Source organism: Phyllobates terribilis, unplaced genomic scaffold, assembly GCF_046119375.1.
Source record: "Phyllobates terribilis strain yellow unplaced genomic scaffold, ASM4611937v1 Scaffold_361__1_contigs__length_1927384, whole genome shotgun sequence".
Classification (NCBI taxonomy): domain Eukaryota; kingdom Metazoa; phylum Chordata; class Amphibia; order Anura; family Dendrobatidae; genus Phyllobates; species Phyllobates terribilis.
The window spans coordinates 1,094,693-1,111,281 of NW_027363121.1; the positions used below are offsets into that span (position 1 = coordinate 1,094,693).

At 47.6% G+C, this 16,589-nt stretch overlaps 8 non-coding genes and 1 pseudogene across 8 annotated transcripts; all 9 read right to left on the reverse strand.

Annotated features, from left to right (window-relative positions):
• Positions 1-363: 363 nt before the first annotated feature.
• LOC141222834 (U2 spliceosomal RNA) lies at positions 364-558 on the reverse strand. The gene has a single exon (XR_012290584.1). It is a non-coding gene; the product is annotated as a U2 spliceosomal RNA (small nuclear RNA).
• Positions 559-6,109: 5,551 nt separating this feature from the next.
• LOC141222329 (U2 spliceosomal RNA) lies at positions 6,110-6,208 on the reverse strand (annotated as a pseudogene).
• A 1,115-nt stretch (positions 6,209-7,323) lies between these two features.
• Positions 7,324-7,514, reverse strand: LOC141222700 (U2 spliceosomal RNA). The gene has a single exon (XR_012290458.1). It is a non-coding gene; the product is annotated as a U2 spliceosomal RNA (small nuclear RNA).
• A 1,115-nt stretch (positions 7,515-8,629) lies between these two features.
• Positions 8,630-8,820, reverse strand: LOC141222397 (U2 spliceosomal RNA). The gene has a single exon (XR_012290168.1). It is a non-coding gene; the product is annotated as a U2 spliceosomal RNA (small nuclear RNA).
• Positions 8,821-9,935: 1,115 nt separating this feature from the next.
• On the reverse strand, positions 9,936-10,126 carry LOC141222740 (U2 spliceosomal RNA). Its single transcript, XR_012290496.1, has one exon. It is a non-coding gene; the product is annotated as a U2 spliceosomal RNA (small nuclear RNA).
• A 1,115-nt stretch (positions 10,127-11,241) lies between these two features.
• On the reverse strand, positions 11,242-11,432 carry LOC141222398 (U2 spliceosomal RNA). The gene has a single exon (XR_012290170.1). It is a non-coding gene; the product is annotated as a U2 spliceosomal RNA (small nuclear RNA).
• A 1,115-nt stretch (positions 11,433-12,547) lies between these two features.
• Positions 12,548-12,738, reverse strand: LOC141222399 (U2 spliceosomal RNA). The gene has a single exon (XR_012290171.1). It is a non-coding gene; the product is annotated as a U2 spliceosomal RNA (small nuclear RNA).
• A 1,115-nt stretch (positions 12,739-13,853) lies between these two features.
• On the reverse strand, positions 13,854-14,044 carry LOC141222400 (U2 spliceosomal RNA). Its single transcript, XR_012290172.1, has one exon. It is a non-coding gene; the product is annotated as a U2 spliceosomal RNA (small nuclear RNA).
• A 1,115-nt stretch (positions 14,045-15,159) lies between these two features.
• On the reverse strand, positions 15,160-15,341 carry LOC141222292 (U2 spliceosomal RNA). The gene has a single exon (XR_012290103.1). It is a non-coding gene; the product is annotated as a U2 spliceosomal RNA (small nuclear RNA).
• Positions 15,342-16,589: the final 1,248 nt, after the last annotated feature.

Genomic DNA, 16,589 nt, shown 5'->3' on the forward strand with positions numbered 1-16,589 from the left:
AGATGGTGTGTGTGCAACAATATACTGAAAGGTCAATTATATTGTGCAGCTTATCTCACCACCTGTAGTTATTTAGGTGAAAGCTCCAAAATGCTTGCCTAATATGTCTGTTTATCCAAAAGGAAGTAAAAAGGGAGAGCTAGAAAGATAGCATTGCATTACATTACATGGCAATGCAATGCACAGTTGCTGAAGTTGAACCAAAATGAGCTTGTAATCTGGCTTCTGCAACTTTGAACATGAAAAATCCAATGAGGAGAAGAAAAGCAAAGCCAAAGAGTCCATCCCAAAATCCGACAAACAAGCAAAATGAACAAAAAACATTGAATTCAATTCTTTCTGATTTTAGAAACTGCATTAAAGAAGGGGTGCACCGGTCCTGGAGATACTGCAATACCAGGTCAATGCGTGGAGTGGACAGAGCAAGCTCTTTTTCCATCTCCCTGTTCTAAAAATCCATTTAATATATGGTCCCCAGATAGGGGACGTATCAGATATTAAACTGATAAGAACAGATTTTTTTTGATTGAATATATCTTTTATTAGCACAAAAAATAAGTTAACAGACAGTGTACAGTGCCGCAGCCCAGTACACACAGAATTCTACATCATATTTACATAGCATGAGGATACGACGCACTAACTAGACACATCACACCCCTATGCTACACAAAACACTCAATCTGAAAGAAAAAGCATGTCAATCAATACAATACGACGAACCGTGATAAGGGATGGGGATTGGGAAAAAGGGGATGGGGAGGGGAAAATCACAGGACCGAAGCTTTATTGAAAGACAAGACACATAAGGGGAGAGGGGGAGGAGGGGTTTAGTCCTCATCCTCGTCCTCCGGACCGTCCACGATGGAATAGTCTCTGAGCAGGCTGTGGATCAGCCTGCGGCAGTCCTGGATGGACATCCTCTCCCTCCTCAAGATGAGCCGGTTCCTGGCGACCCAAACGGCATCCTTGAAGCAGTTCATAAGGCGCCAAGCCTCCTGGATTCCTGGATGGCTCCGACGGTATGAACCCCAGGGAAGAGTCCGTAAAGCACAGAATGGTGCGATAGGCTCGCCCTGGGGACAGAGTTCCTCAGGTCGTCCTCAAGGGCAGTCAACAAGCGCTGTGCAAATCCGCAGTCCCAAAAAGTGTGCAAAGATGTTTCCTCCACGAAGGGGCACCTTGGGCAGTACCGGGTCTTGCACAGGTTCCGGGCATGCATGAATGACCGGACGGGCAGTCCGCCCTGAATCGCCATCCACGACAAGTCCTTGTGCCCGTTGGTCAGCCTGTCAGACGACACATTTGTCCACACAGTCTCCAGCGTGTCCTGGTGAAGTCCTGTGATGTTCTCCACGTCATCCTTGGCTCTGATGAGCTTGTGGATAGTTTTGGGCTTCCACAAGTCGGGCTTGAGTCCCTCCAGTTGATGTTCCCCCACAAATCGAACGACGTCTCCGTAGAACCATGGCGTCGTCCAGTTTTAGGGGAAGGAGCTGTCCCACTTGTCCCAGCCGAGTCGCCTCCAAAGAGGAAGCAGGAAGAAGCGAGACATGGACCTGCCCGCGGAGCCATTCTTGACTTGCAAAGTCCGGCGGACACAATCACACACAAAAGAGGATCGCAGGAGGGTGGGGATATCTGGAACGCCCTTCCCACCCTTGCGAGGCTCCTTGTACATGACGGCCCGCCTGACTCTGTCCATCTTGGATCCCCAGACAAAGTGAAACACTGTCCTGGTAATGGCCCTGCACACAGTGACGTGTGGGGGCCAGGCCTGCGCCGTGTACTGCAAGACGGGCAGGACCTCATTACGCAGGACGAGTGCCTTACCCTCACAAGTGAGGTGTCTGAGGCTCCAGAGTCCGATCCGTTGCTTCACCTTGGCCAAGCGTTCTTGCCAGGACTTGAGGGCCGCTCCTTCCTTCCCGAACCAGACTCCCAGCACCTTGAGGAAATCCGGTTGAATGTTGAAGGGGAAGGGGGCGGAGGAGGCCGGCTGCCAATCCCCGAAGAGCATGGCTTCCGACTTCCTGCAGTTGACTTTGGCCCCTGAAGCCCGGCCGAACCTCTCACACGTCTGGACGAGGGCGTCGACTGAACCACGATCAGCGCAGAAGACGGTGACGTCGTCCATGTAGAGCGAGCACTTGACCTCGTGTCGTCCCGGACCCGGTGCGGTGATCCCTCTGATCTCTCCATTCTGCCGGATAGCCTCTGCGAAGAGTTCTATAACACAAACAAAAAGAAGAGGTGATAGAGGGCAGCCTTGTCTGACCCCAGAGAGGACAGGGAAGGGGTCAGTCTTCCAGCCTTTCACCAACACCGAGCTGTGGATATCAAAATACATCAAACGGACATACGAACAAAACATGTTACCCAAACCTAACCGGTGCAGAGCTCGGCCCATGAACTCGTGGGAAACCCGGTCGAAGGCCTTCTCCTGATCCAAGGAGACCAGGGCCGCGTGTGCGCGGCGGACCTTGATGTACTCGACCGTGTCCCGCACGAGAGCGAGGCTGTCTGCGATGCGACGCCCAGGGATGCCGCAGGTCTGGTCCGGGTGGATGATCCGTCCGATGACCGTCTTAAGTCGTGTCGCCATCGTCTTGGCCAGGATCTTGTAGTCCACGTTGAGCAGAGTGATGGGACGCCAATTCCTCAGGTCGCACCTCTCTCCCTTCCGCTTGTACAGGATCGTGACCATTCCTTCCCTCAAAGATGGAGGCATTCTACCCTCCACCACCATCTCCTCGTACAGGTCCAACAGGTCCGGACAGATGAGGTCTCCCAGCGCTACATAGAGCTCCGCTGGAAGACCATCACTGCCCGGGGTCCTGCCGGTCCTAAAGGATTTAGCGGCAGAGAGCAATTCGCCCACCATCAGAGGTTTGTCCAAGGCTGCCGTGCCTGCAGGATCAAGATGGTTAGTGATACCTGACAGGAACTTATCAGCAGCGTCGGGGTCGGTAGTCTTGTGGGAGTAGAGTTCGCTGTAGAAGTCGCTGACGACCCTCATCACGTCCTCCTTCCCACGTCGCATGTTTCCGCTCTCGTCTCGCAGCTCGTTCAGGGGCGTGTGACCGGCATGAAGTTTCCTGAAAAAGAATGAGTTACATTTCTCACCCTTCTCCAGATTCTCCACTTTGAAACGGAAGACGATTCGCTTGGACTCCTCCTCAAAGTGCCTTTTCAGGCTCTTCTTGGTCTCCTCCAGCTCCTCCCTCACGTCCCAGCCGCAGTGAAGAAGGTCCTGCAGCGACCGCAGCTCGCGCTGCAGCCCTCTGAAGTCCCTCCTCTTCTCACACGCCTGTTGTCGACCCTTGGCCTGAACGAAACAGCGAAACTCAAGTTTAACATATTCCCACCAATCAGAGACTGTTTGGAAGCTACCCTTTTAGGACTGCCACATTGCGTAGGCTGCTCTCAGCTCCTCCACGACTTCATCCTGAGCCAGCAGAGCACAATTCAGCTTCCAGGAGCCGGGGCCGGATGGAAAACCGTCGCCGAGGACACCTTGTAAGTGAATGGCTCTGTGGTCGGAGAAGAAGCAGGGGACCATCGAGTGTCCACTCTGCCTGACTGCCCGAGAGGTGAACACAAAGTCAATCCTGGAGCGGAGTGAGTCATCGGGTCGGCTCCACGAATAGTTCGTGGAGCCTCTCCCCATGGAGCCCACCACGTCCTGAAGAGAGGCCTCGGTTACCATCTCGATGAGCAGCTTGGACGTGATGTCCAACTTGGCAGATGTGCCAGAACTACGACCATCCTCCTCGATGGGGCAGTTGAAATCCCCGGCCATCACTAAGGTCCTGGTGGTGGCAAGCTGAAGTCGCAGGGTCTGGAAAAGCTCCAAACGCTCATTCTTCAGTGGGGACGCATACACGTTGATGAACCTGACAGGTTCTCCCGCCCAGTTGCCATCTACAACAAGAGCCCTGCCGCAGATGAGCTCCTGGACGGACTCAAGCGTGAATGCGCCCCCCCTGATCAGAATTGCGACCCCCGCAGACTTGCAGTCACCCCCACCGGACCAGTAGGATGGACCGTGGGACCACTCCCTGGCCAGATGTTTGAAGGACCTAGAGGAGGGAAGGGAACATTCCTGCAACATATAAACATCACACAACTGGGAAGTAAGGAAGGCATAAATAGTCTGACGTCTGAACTTGTCCTTGATGCTCCTGACATTAATGGAAAATAAGTTAATATTAGCCATCATGTAGGGAAAAAAGAAAAAGTTAGCGCAGGCAATACACCTTAGTTACCACTCCGGTCGGGTGGTCCCTCGTCGGTGTTGACTGCTGGTGACGGGATCACCAGCAGGCCCTCTTCCTCCATCTGGTCAAGCAGCGCGGCCTCGATCTCGGCGACCACCAGTTCCTCCTCTTCTGGCTCGGCCACCAGGGTCTCAACCATGTGCTCCATCTCTTCTGGCTCAGTGAGGGTATCCTCCTTTTCGCCTACGAAATCCAGAATCTTCTTTTTGGAGGATTCAGTAGCAGGGCTGTCCTCCACCTTCCTCTTTCCCCGGGTTGGAACTGGGGAGACAAGAAGGGGAAAATCCTCCTCGGAATAGATAGCGGCAGGTGGAGGAAAGGTTAATTCCACCGCTACCATGGTCTGGGGAGGGAGAGTGGCTGCCGGGGCAGGGGAAAGGACACCTGCTGAGGAGTAGGGGAAGGAGGAAGAGGAAGTGGAATCCTCAGCAGGGGTGGCCGGGGTGGGGGGGGATTGGACGGGGGTGGCAGGGGGAGGGATCGAGAGAGGGGTGACAGAACTCTTACCCTCCTTTGACTTTTTCTTCTGCTTCGGAGCTGCTGGGACCGTCGCTGGGGCTTTGGCCACCGACTCCTTGACCGCTTTGGCCTTGGTCGTCTCGGCCTTGGCCGCTGGGGCCTTGGTCGTCGCGTCCTTGACCTTCACAGGCCTGGTCGTCGGGGCCTTGTCCTCCGGAGCTGGGGTCGTCGCAACCACTGATGCCCAGGATCTCTCACGCTTGGGGCAATCCTTGTACAGATGAGCCGCCAGCCCACACAGGTTGCAGGACGTCTTCTTCGGGCAGTCCTTCGAGCTGTGTCCCGTCACTCGACAAATCCTGCAGGCATCCTCCTTGCAGTCCTTCATCTCGTGGCCGTTCTTGCCGCATCTCCTGCAGTTCCGCGGCATGTCCGGGTAATAGATGAGGCCGTAGGAGTTGCCCAGGGAGAATGTCGGGGGCAGGTGCCGAAGTCCGTCTGAGTACGCCAGGTCCCTGTGAAGTCTAACAGTCACCGACCACTTACCTGTCCAGAAGCCGAGTCCATTCAGGATGTGAGAGGGTTCCTTCACAACCAAACAGAAGCGTCTCAGGAAGGTACAGATGTCTTGGCCTGGGGTGTGCGGGTTGCGCATGGAGACCGTGATCCTCCTTTCATCCCTCTGGATAGGGCAGCTACCTGTAAAGGCAGAGAAAGAATTATCCGGTCCTTTTGCGCTTACCATTTCCCAGAACCTCCTGCAGGTGTTCACAGTGGCGAAGGTGACGAAGAAGATCCCCGTCAAGAAGGTCTGGATGCTGAGGGTGTCCGACCTGGAGAAGCCTCGATCCAGAAGCATCTTCTGGCAGAACACGTCCGAGGACATGTCCGGCACCCTCCCATCCACTTCCTTCAGCTTCAGGGCCACCGTCTGCCTTATCCATGGCTCCAGGGCTGGAGCTTCGTGGCGGGGCTTCTGGGGTCCCTTCTGCTGGCCAGTCGTGGAGGCAGAGTCCTTGGGGTCAGAATCGGCTCCTGGCTGGGCCCTCCTGGCTGTCCCCTGCTCCAGGCTCTTCTTTTCGGCCTTCCTCGCAGCGCTTGCCATGGCTTTCCTCCTGCAGTTACTTCTTGGAGCTGGATCTGGAGCTCTTCCCGAAATGGGTGGAGCTATGCAGATTCTTCTCCCGTCGTGTTCTGGACAAATTCCCCGAAAGGTCTTTGTCTCGATGATTTTCTTACTCGAAGATTCCACAGGACAGCCCGATTCTTCTCCGAGTCTTCGTCTTCTTCTGGATTCTTTAGAGCTTCTTCCTCCCACCGATATCCGCCTTCCTTCTCCGATGTCAGCTGGGCTCCGAAGCTCTTCTCCTTTCGAGTTCGATCGCTCTCGTCAAGTGTAGATCGTAGCTCTTGTGTTCTTATAAGAACAGATACTACACTTGATCTTAGCCAAAAGGCCGAGAAGCGATAACCAGAATTGGTTTCAAACTACGGAGCCACCCAAGGATCCTGAAAAGTCCATTTGTGGAGATGAGCTCCTGGACTCCCGTTAAGAAGACATGTTGTCAACCTCTAGATCCCTTACATGCCTGCACTTTTCGGCTTGCTGCTGCTGCAATCCACGCGTTTTAGATCTGCATAACTCCACCTCTTTAAACACAGCACCTTCACCCCCTGCTGTTCCCACCCGCCTCAACACCGTTGGAAGGGAGGAGAACCAATTAAGGCGGGGGGTGGGGTGGAACGAGCAGCTGTCTTCCCTTAGCAGGAGGGCTGCTGATTACATACCTCTCCTGCTGCTGCTGCTGCTGGCTGTCCAGCAGCAGACTGAAGGTGGCTGCTGCTGTGCACAGGTATATAAAGGCTCAGAGCCTATTATGACATGCGCAGCCAGCGTTCCATTGCCACATTCCATCTACTGCAGGCAGGATACCTGGCTGGCTGAATGTCGCTGAGAAGCTCACAGAGACCGCCATAAGCAACAGTTTAACAGAATGCCACAGACTAATCAACCAAACTTTTTGGGTTGGGTTCTCTTTTATAGTCTGCAGGCATTAAATGAAAGAAGTCAGTGTTCCAGCAGAGGGAGACAACGTTTCAGAAAAGGCATTGTAGCAAACCAAAAAAGAAATTTTAAGCGCAGCAGAGTAACCAGCGCACATACCTGTTAGCTCAGGTGAGTTTAAAAGGCTGCTGTTGATAACAAGGGCATTTGCTAAATAGATGGTGTGTGTGCAACAATATACTGAAAGGTCAATTATATTGTGCAGCTTATCTCACCACCTGTAGTTATTTAGGTGAAAGCTCCAAAATGCTTGCCTAATATATCTGTTTATCCAAAAGGAAGTAAAAAGGGAGAGCTAGAAAGATAGCATTGCATTACATTACATGGCAATGCAATGCACAGTTGCTGAAGTTGAACCAAAATGAGCTTGTAATCTGGCTTCTGCAACTTTGAACATGAAAAATCCAATGAGGAGAAGAAAAGCAAAGCCAAAGAGTCCATCCCAAAATCCGACAAACAAGCAAAATGAACAAAAAACATTGAATTCAATTCTTTCTGATTTTAGAAACTGCATTAAAGAAGGGGTGCACCGGTCCTGGAGATACTGCAATACCAGGTCAATGCGTGGAGTGGACAGAGCAAGCTCTTTTTCCATCTCCCTGTTCTAAAAATCCATTTAATATATGGTCCCCAAATAGGGGACGTATCAGATATTAAACTGATAAGAACAGATACTACACTTGATCTTAGCCAAAAGGCCGAGAAGCGATAACCAGAATTGGTTTCAAACTACGGAGCCACCCAAGGATCCTGAAAAGTCCATTTGTGGAGATGAGCTCCTGGACTCCCGTTAAGAAGACATGTTGTCAACCTCTAGATCCCTTACATGCCTGCACTTTTCGGCTTGCTGCTGCTGCAATCCACGCGTTTTAGATCTGCATAACTCCACCTCTTTAAACACAGCACCTTCACCCCCTGCTGTTCCCACCCGCCTCAACACCGTTGGAAGGGAGGAGAACCAATAAAGGCGGGGGGTGGGGTGGAACGAGCAGCTGTCTACCCTTAGCAGGAGGGCTGCTGATTACATACCTCTCCTGCTGCTGCTGCTGCTGGCTGTCCAGCAGCAGACTGAAGGTGGCTGCTGCTGTGCACAGGTATATAAAGGCTCAGAGCCTATTATGACACGCGCAGCCAGCGTTCCATTGCCACATTCCATCTACTGCAGGCAGGATACCTGGCTGGCTGAATGTCGCTGAGAAGCTCACAGAGACCGCCATAAGCAACAGTTTAACAGAATGCCACAGACTAATCAACCAAACTTTTTGGGTTGGGTTCTCTTTTATAGTCTGCAGGCATTAAATGAAAGAAGTCAGTGTTCCAGCAGAGGGAGACAACGTTTCAGAAAAGGCATTGTAGCAAACCAAAAAAGAAATTTTAAGCGCAGCAGAGTAACCAGCGCACATACCTGTTAGCTCAGGTGAGTTTAAAAGGCTGCTGTTGATAACAAGGGCATTTGCTAAATAGATGGTGTGTGTGCAACAATATACTGAAAGGTCAATTATATTGTGCAGCTTATCTCACCACCTGTAGTTATTTAGGTGAAAGCTCCAAAATGCTTGCCTAATATGTCTGTTTATCCAAAAGGAAGTAAAAAGGGAGAGCTAGAAAGATAGCATTGCATTACATTACATGGCAATGCAATGCACAGTTGCTGAAGTTGAACCAAAATGAGCTTGTTATCTGGCTTCTGCAACTTTGAACATGAAAAATCCAATGAGGAGAAGAAAAGCAAAGCCAAAGAGTCCATCCCAAAATCCGACAAACAAGCAAAATGAACAAAAAACATTGAATTCAATTCTTTCTGATTTTAGAAACTGCATTAAAGAAGGGGTGCACCGGTCCTGGAGATACTGCAATACCAGGTCAATGCGTGGAGTGGACAGAGCAAGCTCTTTTTCCATCTCCCTGTTCTAAAAATCCATTTAATATATGGTCCCCAGATAGGGGACGTATCAGATATTAAACTGATAAGAACAGATACTACACTTGATCTTAGCCAAAAGGCCGAGAAGCGATAACCAGAATTGGTTTCAAACTACGGAGCCACCCAAGGATCCTGAAAAGTCCATTTGTGGAGATGAGCTCCTGGACTCCCGTTAAGAAGACATGTTGTCAACCTCTAGATCCCTTACATGCCTGCACTTTTCGGCTTGCTGCTGCTGCAATCCACGCGTTTTAGATCTGCATAACTCCACCTCTTTAAACACAGCACCTTCACCCCCTGCTGTTCCCACCCGCCTCAACACCGTTGGAAGGGAGGAGAACCAATTAAGGCGGGGGGTGGGGTGGAACGAGCAGCTGTCTACCCTTAGCAGGAGGGCTGCTGATTACATACCTCTCCTGCTGCTGCTGCTGCTGGCTGTCCAGCAGCAGACTGAAGGTGGCTAATGCTGTGCACAGGTATATAAAGGCTCAGAGCCTATTATGACACGCGCAGCCAGCGTTCCATTGCCACATTCCATCTACTGCAGGCAGGATACCTGGCTGGCTGAATGTCGCTGAGAAGCTCACAGAGACCGCCATAAGCAACAGTTTAACAGAATGCCACAGACTAATCAACCAAACTTTTTGGGTTGGGTTCTCTTTTATAGTCTGCAGGCATTAAATGAAAGAAGTCAGTGTTCCAGCAGAGGGAGACAACGTTTCAGAAAAGGCATTGTAGCAAACCAAAAAAGAAATTTTAAGCGCAGCCGAGTAACCAGCGCACATACCTGTTAGCTCTGGTGAGTTTAAAAGGCTGCTGTTGATAACAAGGGCATTTGCTAAATAGATGGTGTGTGTGCAACAATATACTGAAAGGTCAATTATATTGTGCAGCTTATCTCACCACCTGTAGTTATTTAGGTGAAAGCTCCAAAATGCTTGCCTAATATGTCTGTTTATCCAAAAGGAAGTAAAAAGGGAGAGCTAGAAAGATAGCATTGCATTACATTACATGGCAATGCAATGCACAGTTGCTGAAGTTGAACCAAAATGAGCTTGTAATCTGGCTTCTGCAACTTTGAACATGAAAAATCCAATGAGGAGAAGAAAAGCAAAGCCAAAGAGTCCATCCCAAAATCCGACAAACAAGCAAAATGAACAAAAAACATTGAATTCAATTCTTTCTGATTTTAGAAACTGCATTAAAGAAGGGGTGCACCGGTCCTGGAGATACTGCAATACCAGGTCAATGCGTGGAGTGGACAGAGCAAGCTCTTTTTCCATCTCCCTGTTGTAAAAATCCATTTAATATATGGTCCCCAGATAGGGGACGTATCAGATATTAAACTGATAAGAACAGATACTACACTTGATCTTAGCCAAAAGGCCGAGAAGCGATAACCAGAATTGGTTTCAAACTACGGAGCCACCCAAGGATCCTGAAAAGTCCATTTGTGGAGATGAGCTCCTGGACTCCCGTTAAGAAGACATGTTGTCAACCTCTAGATCCCTTACATGCCTGCACTTTTCGGCTTGCTGCTGCTGCAATCCACGCGTTTTAGATCTGCATAACTCCACCTCTTTAAACACAGCACCTTCACCCCCTGCTGTTCCCACCCGCCTCAACACCGTTGGAAGGGAGGAGAACCAATTAAGGCGGGGGGTGGGGTGGAACGAGCAGCTGTCTACCCTTAGCAGGAGGGCTGCTGATTACATACCTCTCCTGCTGCTGCTGCTGCTGGCTGTCCAGCAGCAGACTGAAGGTGGCTGCTGCTGTGCACAGGTATATAAAGGCTCAGAGCCTATTATGACACGCGCAGCCAGCGTTCCATTGCCACATTCCATCTACTGCAGGCAGGATACCTGGCTGGCTGAATGTCGCTGAGAAGCTCACAGAGACCGCCATAAGCAACAGTTTAACAGAATGCCACAGACTAATCAACCAAACTTTTTGGGTTGGGTTCTCTTTTATAGTCTGCAGGCATTAAATGAAAGAAGTCAGTGTTCCAGCAGAGGGAGACAACGTTTCAGAAAAGGCATTGTAGCAAACCAAAAAAGAAATTTTAAGCGCAGCAGAGTAACCAGCGCACATACCTGTTAGCTCAGGTGAGTTTAAAAGGCTGCTGTTGATAACAAGGGCATTTGCTAAATAGATGGTGTGTGTGCAACAATATACTGAAAGGTCAATTATATTGTGCAGCTTATCTCACCACCTGTAGTTATTTAGGTGAAAGCTCCAAAATGCTTGCCTAATATGTCTGTTTATCCAAAAGGAAGTAAAAAGGGAGAGCTAGAAAGATAGCATTGCATTACATTACATGGCAATGCAATGCACAGTTGCTGAAGTTGAACCAAAATGAGCTTGTAATCTGGCTTCTGCAACTTTGAACATGAAAAATCCAATGAGGAGAAGAAAAGCAAAGCCAAAGAGTCCATCCCAAAATCCGACAAACAAGCAAAATGAACAAAAAACATTGAATTCAATTCTTTCTGATTTTAGAAACTGCATTAAAGAAGGGGTGCACCGGTCCTGGAGATACTGCAATACCAGGTCAATGCGTGGAGTGGACAGAGCAAGCTCTTTTTCCATCTCCCTGTTCTAAAAATCCATTTAATATATGGTCCCCAGATAGGGGACGTATCAGATATTAAACTGATAAGAACAGATACTACACTTGATCTTAGCCAAAAGGCCGAGAAGCGATAACCAGAATTGGTTTCAAACTACGGAGCCACCCAAGGATCCTGAAAAGTCCATTTGTGGAGATGAGCTCCTGGACTCCCGTTAAGAAGACATGTTGTCAACCTCTAGATCCCTTACATGCCTGCACTTTTCGGCTTGCTGCTGCTGCAATCCACGCGTTTTAGATCTGCATAACTCCACCTCTTTAAACACAGCACCTTCACCCCCTGCTGTTCCCACCCGCCTCAACACCGTTGGAAGGGAGGAGAACCAATTAAGGCGGGGGGTGGGGTGGAACGAGCAGCTGTCTACCCTTAGCAGGAGGGCTGCTGATTACATACCTCTCCTGCTGCTGCTGCTGCTGGCTGTCCAGCAGCAGACTGAAGGTGGCTGCTGCTGTGCACAGGTATATAAAGGCTCAGAGCCTATTATGACATGCGCAGCCAGCGTTCCATTGCCACATTCCATCTACTGCAGGCAGGATACCTGGCTGGCTGAATGTCGCTGAGAAGCTCACAGAGACCGCCATAAGCAACAGTTTAACAGAATGCCACAGACTAATCAACCAAACTTTTTGGGTTGGGTTCTCTTTTATAGTCTGCAGGCATTAAATGAAAGAAGTCAGTGTTCCAGCAGAGGGAGACAACGTTTCAGAAAAGGCATTGTAGCAAACCAAAAAAGAAATTTTAAGCGCAGCAGAGTAACCCGCGCACATACCTGTTAGCTCAGGTGAGTTTAAAAGGCTGCTGTTGATAACAAGGGCATTTGCTAAATAGATGGTGTGTGTGCAACAATATACTGAAAGGTCAATTATATTGTGCAGCTTATCTCACCACCTGTAGTTATTTAGGTGAAAGCTCCAAAATGCTTGCCTAATATGTCTGTTTATCCAAAAGGAAGTAAAAAGGGAGAGCTAGAAAGATAGCATTGCATTACATTACATGGCAATGCAATGCACAGTTGCTGAAGTTGAACCAAAATGAGCTTGTAATCTGGCTTCTGCAACTTTGAACATGAAAAATCCAATGAGGAGAAGAAAAGCAAAGCCAAAGAGTCCATCCCAAAATCCGACAAACAAGCAAAATGAACAAAAAACATTGAATTCAATTCTTTCTGATTTTAGAAACTGCATTAAAGAAGGGGTGCACCGGTCCTGGAGATACTGCAATACCAGGTCAATGCGTGGAGTGGACAGAGCAAGCTCTTTTTCCATCTCCCTGTTCTAAAAATCCATTTAATATATGGTCCCCAGATAGGGGACGTATCAGATATTAAACTGATAAGAACAGATACTACACTTGATCTTAGCCAAAAGGCCGAGAAGCGATAACCAGAATTGGTTTCAAACTACGGAGCCATACAAGGATCCTGAAAAGTCCATTTGTGGAGATGAGCTCCTGGACTCCCGTTAAGAAGACATGTTGTCAACCTCTAGATCCCTTACATGCCTGCACTTTTCGGCTTGCTGCTGCTGCAATCCACACGTTTTAGATCTGCAAAACTCCACCTCTTTAAACACAGGACCTTCACCACCTGCTGTTCCCACCCGCCTCAACACCGTTGGAAGGGAGGAGAACCAATTAAGGCGGGGGGTGGGGTGGAACGAGCAGCTGTCTACCCTTAGCAGGAGGGCTACTGATTACATACCTCTCCTGCTGCTGCTGCTGCTGGCTGTCCAGCAGCAGACTGAAGGTGGCTGCTGCTGTGCACAGGTATATAAAGGCTCAGAGCCTATTATGACACGCGCAGCCAGCGTTCCATTGCCACATTCCATCTACTGCAGGCAGGATACCTGGCTGGCTGAATGTCGCTGAGAAGCTCACAGAGACCGCCATAAGCAACAGTTTAACAGAATGCCACAGACTAATCAACCAAACTTTTTGGGTTGGGTTCTCTTTTATAGTCTGCAGGCATTAAATGAAAGAAGTCAGTGTTCCAGCAGAGGGAGACAACGTTTCAGAAAAGGCATTGTAGCAAACCAAAAAAGAAATTTTAAGCGCAGCAGAGTAACCAGCGCACATACCTGTTAGCTCAGGTGAGTTTAAAAGGCTGCTGTTGATAACAAGGGCATTTGCTAAATAGATGGTGTGTGTGCAACAATATACTGAAAGGTCAATTATATTGTGCAGCTTATCTCACCACCTGTAGTTATTTAGGTGAAAGCTCCAAAATGCTTGCCTAATATGTCTGTTTATCCAAAAGGAAGTAAAAAGGGAGAGCTAGAAAGATAGCATTGCATTACATTACATGGCAATGCAATGCACAGTTGCTGAAGTTGAACCAAAATGAGCTTGTAATCTGGCTTCTGCAACTTTGAACATGAAAAATCCAATGAGGAGAAGAAAAGCAAAGCCAAAGAGTCCATCCCAAAATCCGACAAACAAGCAAAATGAACAAAAAACATTGAATTCAATTCTTTCTGATTTTAGAAACTGCATTAAAGAAGGGGTGCACCGGTCCTGGAGATACTGCAATACCAGGTCAATGCGTGGAGTGGACAGAGCAAGCTCTTTTTCCATCTCCCTGTTCTAAAAATCCATTTAATATATGGTCCCCAGATAGGGGACGTATCAGATATTAAACTGATAAGAACAGATACTACACTTGATCTTAGCCAAAAGGCCGAGAAGCGATAACCAGAATTGGTTTCAAACTACGGAGCCACCCAAGGATCCTGAAAAGTCCATTTGTGGAGATGAGCTCCTGGACTCCCGTTAAGAAGACATGTTGTCAACCTCTAGATCCCTTACATGCCTGCACTTTTCGGCTTGCTGCTGCTGCAATCCACGCGTTTTAGATCTGCATAACTCCACCTCTTTAAACACAGCACCTTCACCCCCTGCTGTTCCCACCCGCCTCAACACCGTTGGAAGGGAGGAGAACCAATTAAGGTGGGGGGTGGGGTGGAACGAGCAGCTGTCTACCCTTAGCAGGAGGGCTGCTGATTACATACCTCTCCTGCTGCTGCTGCTGCTGGCTGTCCAGCAGCAGACTGAAGGTGGCTGCTGCTGTGCACAGGTATATAAAGGCTCAGAGCCTATTATGACACGCGCAGCCAGCGTTCCATTGCCACATTCCATCTACTGCAGGCAGGATACCTGGCTGGCTGAATGTCGCTGAGAAGCTCACAGAGACCGCCATAAGCAACAGTTTAACAGAATGCCACAGACTAATCAACCAAACTTTTTGGGTTGGGTTCTCTTTTATAGTCTGCAGGCATTAAATGAAAGAAGTCAGTGTTCCAGCAGAGGGAGACAACGTTTCAGAAAAGGCATTGTAGCAAACCAAAAAAGAAATTTTAAGCGCAGCAGAGTAACCAGCGCACATACCTGTTAGCTCAGGTGAGTTTAAAAGGCTGCTGTTGATAACAAGGGCATTTGCTAAATAGATGGTGTGTGTGCAACAATATACTGAAAGGTCAATTATATTGTGCAGCTTATCTCACCACCTGTAGTTATTTAGGTGAAAGCTCCAAAATGCTTGCCTAATATGTCTGTTTATCCAAAAGGAAGTAAAAAGGGAGAGCTAGAAAGATAGCATTGCATTACATTACATGGCAATGCAATGCACAGTTGCTGAAGTTGAACCAAAATGAGCTTGTAATCTGGCTTCTGCAACTTTGAACATGAAAAATCCAATGAGGAGAAGAAAAGCAAAGCCAAAGAGTCCATCCCAAAATCCGACAAACAAGCAAAATGAACAAAAAACATTGAATTCAATTCTTTCTGATTTTAGAAACTGCATTAAAGAAGGGGTGCACCGGTCCTGGAGATACTGCAATACCAGGTCAATGCGTGGAGTGGACAGAGCAAGCTCTTTTTCCATCTCCCTGTTCTAAAAATCCATTTAATATATGGTCCCCAGATAGGGGACGTATCAGATATTAAACTGATAAGAACAGATTTTTTTCTTTTTCATTTTGTTCTTATATTTCAGTTGTTATTTCTCTTCTAATATTTCTCTTGCCTTATAATCTGTTCATGCTACAAGGTTCCACAGATGAAAGTTCCATAGACTCTTGGCTCTTTTTTTCCCAATTCTCTTCAGATCTAACAGGTAATAAATATATATTTCACTTAGTGCTAATTTTATGCATTCACTTTCACTTATAAAATCTCTTTTAAAAAGCAATATGTTTCGGACTTTCCATAGCGCATTCTTTATTCCATTTATCATTATCCAAATGACTCTTTCTTTTTCTTTTGATTGACATGTAAAATTTCCATATAAAACTACTTCGTGATTTAAAAACTTAAGACCAGTAACAAACTTTAAGAGACTTCCAACTTCTTTCCAGACATTTTGGGCATAAAAACAGTTCCAAAAGGTGTGTAAAACTGTTTCCTCTCTAACACAGCCTGTTCTAGGGCATCTTGCAGTATTGCACAATCCCCTTCTGTGTTGAAAAAATCTAACAGGAACACATTCTTGCACTATTGCCCATGCCAAGTCTTTATATTCATTTGTTAGATAAGGTGCATAAGTCATTCTCCAAATTCTTCCACTTTTAGTGTATGTAAAGTTTGCCACTGCTGTCATCGTTTCTTTTCTCTTTGTCTCTAGAGCCAGTCTTCTTGAATTTGACAGCATCTCCACATCTACTTCAGGTAAGTTATAAAGTCTAATTGTTTTTTCTAGTAAGACATATTGTTTTGGCGGTGTAATTAGGACAGGAGAATTTGGGGGCAATGTTATCCACTTTCTTTTCCTAAAGATATCTCCAGCTGCATATCTTAAGTAGAAAGACCAATGAGTTCTTAGATTGGTCATTTTGAAGCAAAAACTAAAGAACTTTAGGTACAAAAATTTTTTGATATTTGGGATATTCTTTCCACCATATTTATGCTGCTTGTACATTGTCTCTCTTCGAACCTTCTCCATTTTTGATCCCCACAGAAAAAGAAAAATTTGTCTCTGGAGAAACTTTACTGTGTTCTCATTCGGGGGGTACACCATACTTAAAAACAACATTATCGGCAACAACAAAGACTTAATGATCAAGTTTTTACCTTCCATTGATAATTTTCTGAGTTTCCATAAACTTATCTTCTTTTGCATTTTCTCCTTCACCAACTGCCAACTTTCTTCTCCATCATTCTTTTTTGTAAACACAACACCTAAAATTTTGATCTTATCACTTCTTATTTTAAGTTGAGGAATCTGCGCATCTGACCAATCA